Source organism: Solanum tuberosum, unplaced genomic scaffold, assembly GCF_000226075.1.
Source record: "Solanum tuberosum cultivar DM 1-3 516 R44 unplaced genomic scaffold, SolTub_3.0 scf00672, whole genome shotgun sequence".
NCBI classification, from domain to species: domain Eukaryota; kingdom Viridiplantae; phylum Streptophyta; class Magnoliopsida; order Solanales; family Solanaceae; genus Solanum; species Solanum tuberosum.
In genome coordinates, this window is record NW_006239587.1 from 156,476 (window position 1) to 162,282 (window position 5,807).

Sequence of the window (5,807 nt, forward strand, 5' to 3'; positions counted from 1 at the left end):
TTTTTTTTCCAGAATCACTGTTCATAATTTTTTTGAACGTTTGGTTTGTATTACAATACAAATAAAAATTCGCGAAGAACACTAACCTGAAGGATCCCATCTACCACCATGTTTATTAATACTAATAAGAAGCCGTCCAGAAAATAAAGATTATTGAATAAAAACGAATATGAATTAGATGAGAGTGACAAGATTTCTGGAAAAAAATTGAAGAGAGAAAAGTGGAAGAAAATGGATGAAATCAGAATTTTTAATTAATTTTAATAAATTAGAGTGAAATAAGGAAACTAACTATTCTTAATTAGTTTGAATTTTCTTAATTTATGCTAATTAGTAATTATCTTCAATCAATTCAAATTTAATTAACACACTTATTTCCATTTTTTTACCTTTTTTTTTTTAGAAACGAATTATTTGATCTTTTTATTTTTTTCAAAAACAATTTTTTACAATTATTTAAAAAAAGCTTTTTTTTTAAGAAACTGTTACAATCTGAAATTTTTTATTGTTACAACTTGAAAGTTTAATTCTACTGTTATAACTTGAAAATATTAGTCTAATATATGTTATATATGAAATTTTCACAAACTAAAATCTCTAAACTTTTGAGTCGACACTTGACACTCGACTTACTCTCAAGTCTCAGGCAGCCGTTGTTCAGTGCTCAGGCTAGGCCGTCTATGGGTAAAGTTGATCATAAATGGCATGAACATGAACAAAAAAACAAGAGTTCACATATACAGAGGTCATCTGAGATCAGGAGAAGAAGTCAGTGCAATGAACCTGGAAGGTTGATAAGGCTTCCTGATTCACTTGCAAAACTCAAAGGTATTAGAGGCAGGGGCGAAGCCAGCCTTCTGTCATGGGGTTTCGACCCCATTCGGCGAATTTTTTTACTATTTATTTATACATTGTTAAAATGATTTTATTTATATATAATAAATGTTGAACCCTCTTCGGTTAGTTCTTGTGTTTAGTTCTTCAGAAATTGAACCTCCTTATTAAAAATTCTAGATCCGCCACTGATCAGAGGTTTGGATTTGATGCAAAAGATACATTGGTGACAAATGAAAAAGGAGCGGAAATTGACTCTGTTGAAGTCATAAGGGATAACGATAAGCTTTATATACAATGGTATCAATTTGTAAAAAAAAGTCTTTCAAAGTCATCAATTTTTGAACTTTTCTTCAACTGTCTAAACATTTGCAAAGCAGTACAATTGGATATGACTTGTAAGAACCTAAGAGTTTGAAGAAATTAAACAATTGAATTTTGAAAACGTATCACTGTTTATTAAATTTGGTTAAACTGAAAATTGAATCGCACTAAATCAATTTGAATTTATGATAATCGAACCAAATCGAATTTATTTCAATTTGGTTTGGTTTCAAATTTTTACCAAATCAAAAATTACAAATCGAATCGAACCAACTGAACGTCCAGCCCTACATATACCTCCTTACATTGATAGTTCACTAAATAATTGCAATAAAGGCCTCAACTAATAATTTTGCTTAATTGATACTGTACAAATATATATATATATATATATATATATATATATAGATTATCAAGGATTTCACCACCAACAACTAGATAAGCCTGAGTTTCAACATTAACCTCTGGTGTGTTGACATCCAACTGCAAAGAAAAGCTTGAGCCAGACATTGCAGAAATCCTTGATTCTTCCTCACTTATATTATCACAATCATTGTCAAATATACTTGAATCAAGAATATGATGACCCCATCAACGAGTTGTGGCTATGTGTTTACGACCCATTTGAAAATAGTTTAAGGAATCGACCAAAAGTCATAAGAAACAAAGTTAAAAATTGAAAAAAATAATCAAAATTAAGATTATTGTAACCAAAAATGAATATAATGAAATGGATTAAAGGAAGAACTACAACAAGCTGGCAATTTTTATTTTTTGAAACTGAAATTGTTGGAAGAGAATCACCAAGAACACGGACAAAGCATTTTGTATGTAAGAGTCTCTTTAGTTAAACAATGTAATTAAGTCTCCTTAAGTCTAAATTAATGATGAAAGAGGTTGGACTTGGATGGGGAAATTGGACCTAAACTCAAGGGGGACATGAGTTGTAATATATTGTTTGTTGAATCAGTTTGACTTGAGTTATGAAACTGTAAATTATTTTGTATTTTGAGGCCCATTTATGTAGTTTCCTCTTAAATCTATTTAAAGTAAAAATAAGTTTGTTATTTTAATTCTTTTAACTTTAAATAACATATAACTCAATTTACTTTTAAGTTATAAATTGTTTTGTATAAGATTTTCTTTGGATAAATATAAATTATTTTATTTAAATAACTATTATGTTATAAATTGACTTAAGTTTGTAAATAAAAAAATATACTCAAATATTAAAAAAAAATCTCTCTCTCTATATATAAAGGAGAATATAAAAATGTTGATGTGACATGCTTCTAAGGTCAGCATTCACATTCATCCTTTTTTTGATATTTTATTCTACTAGGGAAATTATCCATGCTTCGCATGGGATTGAACTATTTTACTAAGCTTACATATGGCTATTCGGTAATATTCGTATTTTCGATACATACACTACTTTGCCAAAAACATTTTATCTTAAGGTAAAGCATTCTTCTGAAATCTTAAAGTGCAATATTTTTTTTAATTTTCGTTTTTTCTATACAAATATTATGAGTCATAGAGAGATTTTAAGTATAAGAAAGAAGTCTAAGAAAATCTCCATGGAAATAGTTGGTCAGAAGTAATGAAATTTTCTAAATTCCAAGAAGTTATAAAGAACAACATCACACATTAAAGAAGAGACCAAAAAGCCTCGAACAACAACACTCCCAAGTAAAGTGAAACATCACGTCCATACAAGAACATAATTAACTAAATTCAAATGAGGACCTTCGACTCCTTTCTTATGAGAACCTCCATCAATCTCTTTTTTATTATAGTATGTTGTATTATGTATATGTTAAAAATGACCATAAAATTGTGAATCTCATAAATATTTTTTCTCATTGTCTCAAAATAGTCATTACTATTGCCAGGATTGAGAAGTGAAGAAATAGGGGAAAAACTTTTACTTGGAGAGTCTTGGAAGGAACTGATTATAAACCAAGTTTTTTTTATGAGCTTTTTTTTGAGCCTTTGTATTTGTGTTTTTCTTCATTATCTGCTGGAAAAAATTCAGTAATTTTCTTCAACAGAGACAATAATATGTATACCTCAATCCATACAAAATGTTTGTACCTAAGAAAAAACAATCAAAATGATATACTAACTGTGGCAAGCATGAGAGCAATCTGTTTGGTTCTTTTAACAAACATCATCATTGGTTCCATATTAATAATCACATATTTATTGTTGTATGATATCAAATATAACACAATCCACAAGCAATTTTCCCAAAAAGTATATGAAGAAAACCTGTAAAAAGGGACAAAAGAGAAGATAAATTTTCAATCATCCTCACTGGAATTTTTAACAGAGTTCAAAAAAAAGTTACAAAAATAGCAAAAAGAAATTGCAAGGGATACATGAATCACTATGACTTACGGTAAAAGATTAAGCTTCATAAAAATAAGGAGGATGAAAGCTTTGAGAAATGGAACACACTTCATAAGAAGCTTAATAAATGTATATGTATTTGACTATCTTATTGCAAAAAAAAGGGTCTCCATGAGTATGATTTGGTACATTTGTTTGAAGATCGGGTATTCTCCCAAATATTCTATGGCTACTTCTTTCAATTCTTTGTTGGGAACCACTTGAAGATCCTTGTCGGATATATTTTTGCTCTTCTAAAGGTCTCCTTTGGTTGATACAACATCTTTGAAAGGAAAAAAATCAAAGAAAAATTGGACTACGAATATATATATCATCGTAACTCATTTTTAAGGTGTGTTTGAAATGCCTGACATACGTCATTTTAATAGAATTTTTTATTGTGTTGGTTAACACTAAACGAAAAAAATATTTTGAGTTAAATATTAATGATAATATTATTTCAATGAATAGTTGCCACGAAAAATAATAGAAATTAGAATCGAAAAACTCTGTTCTAAACATGCAATGAAAGTTATTGCTAATCCTCATTAATTAGTGAGTGGTTTGATAAAACTTTTGTAAACTAAAGATGATAATAATTTCCAGATTTACAGGTAGAAGTGATGCAAAGTTGAATTTTATCCCAATAAATACTTTTTGATACAAGAACATAACCAGTGAAGTTTCATCAAGCGGGGTCTGGAAAAAGTAGAGTATAAGGAGACCTTAACACTACCTCGGGAGGTAGCTAAATGATTTTTTGATATAAAATTAATATTAAGATAATTTTAGTAAATGGATCTCACAAGTGTTGATGAAAATTCATCCCAAGAAAAATATTTTCTAATAACCAATAGAACAATAAAACGATTTGATAAAAAATGTATTTTTGCCAAACAAATCTCCCCTTACCAAAGACACACACACACAAATACATATTTATTAGAATAGAACTTTTCTTGTATTTTGATGTTATAGTATTTTAATATAAACTTATTTTTAAGAGTATAGAGGTTATTCAATTGTAGTTTACCATTTGTTTTATTAAAAGAAAAGACAAAATTACAAATCATAACACTATTTTCTCCTAGTTTACATAATTTCATTTTACAGTTTCATTAATTTGCTTTTGAAATTTTACAATGGTTAGTCTATTTTTATCATTTATAAGCATAGTTACATAGTGTCTTTAATTAGAGAGTCAAATAAATATTTTTCTCAATTTTCTTCTTTGCAAATTTCGTTAGTATAACACTATCAATTACTTTCATATTTTAAAATTAAAATGCAATCTACCAAAATCCAAATTTCATATGTAATATAGTTATGATAGTGTTTTGGAATTGAAGTTGTGCACAAACAAAACATTAAGGATCCTTGAAAAGGATGAAAGAGAAGTAAGGGATAATGAGAAAAAAATTCAAAAAAGTACTTTGGTGTGAGAATAGTCATCATTGTGTATCATATAATTGTAATTAATTGCTAGTTTTAATTCTATCATTTGACTTTTTACTTTTTTACTCCAGTTAATATTAACATTATTATGACAACAACAAAAAATCATATAAATTTTTATGCTTGATCTCTTGGAGAAGAAAAGATTTCTTTGGAGAATTTTGTAAATAAATGTATTCTGTAAAAAGTTATTTGTGAATCTGCGGTAGTTGAATTTACATAGAGTCTGTACTAACAAATACTTAAAACAATAACTTTATAGAAACATAGACAACAAAGTTTAAAATATATATTCAAAAACAACAATTAATATCATAATCATAAATTAATGACGGTAAAAAAACATACCATGATCTGTAACAATAGAATGAAACAGAAAAGAAAAATCGAGTCCACTAAATGCACAATGCCTCTTTAAGAAAATCATTCCCCTTTAGTACCCAAGGTTTAAAGAAATATATCCTCTCAAGATGAAACAATTTTATTCACCAGTGTAATGATACAAAAACAATAGTGTCAGTGAGACACTAAACAGGATCAAAGTACACAAAAATTTAATTGTGCAGAAGAGGAGGAAGAGGAAGAGGAGGAGGAGGAGGAGGAGGAGGAGGAGAAGAAGAAGAAGCAAGAAGAAGAAGAAGAAGAAGAAATAAGAAGAAAGAAGAAGAATAAGAAGAAGAAGAAGAAGAGGAAGAAGAGGAAGAAGAGGAAGAAGAAGAAGAAGAAGAAAGAAGATAGGATAGAAAGAAGAAGAAGAAGAAGAAAGAAGAAGAAGAAGAAGTAGTTCAGAATTTTCGTTG